Source organism: Penaeus monodon, chromosome 25 (genome assembly GCF_015228065.2).
Source record: "Penaeus monodon isolate SGIC_2016 chromosome 25, NSTDA_Pmon_1, whole genome shotgun sequence".
In the NCBI taxonomy this organism is placed as follows: domain Eukaryota; kingdom Metazoa; phylum Arthropoda; class Malacostraca; order Decapoda; family Penaeidae; genus Penaeus; species Penaeus monodon.
Genome location: NC_051410.1, coordinates 16,078,172 through 16,078,607, shown reverse-complemented (window position 1 = coordinate 16,078,607; position 436 = coordinate 16,078,172). Strand labels below are relative to the sequence as shown.

General features: G+C 25.7%; 1 protein-coding gene across 1 annotated transcript in view; it reads right to left on the bottom strand.

Annotated features, from left to right (window-relative positions):
* LOC119589070 (ubiquitin-conjugating enzyme E2 G1-like) overlaps nucleotides 1–436 on the bottom strand; it is a gene marked incomplete in the record, with an annotated part of 59,651 nt that overhangs the window by 4,286 nt on the left and 54,929 nt on the right.

Here is a 436-nt window from a genome sequence, read left to right as displayed (position 1 = left end):
ACATGCTTTTTTTGGCTAGCTGTACCATAATATAACCATTCTTTCCTTCCTCACACCTACATCATTACCACAATTAACTTACATTAGTAATGCACCTTGTTCTTTCTAAAGTGGCCATAAAAATAGGAAATATATAATTTTTATGAGTCCTGCCTGTTATTAAATAATAATGATAAAAAAAATGAAAAAATGGAATTGCAAAAGGAGAAAAATTATGTATAAAAAAAAAAAAAAACACAATAACAATAGCTAACCAATGAAATGCCTATTAATCCTCTTTAATGCATTTCTTTATACTTTTCTCTATTTATACCATTCACAATAAACATTGGAACTGGTGTTACAAAATAATATAAGAGGTTTAAAATGCTTAATATATGAATAAAGAAAAAAAAAATGTTGATAGGTCAGCAATACTTTATAATCTATTAAAGCA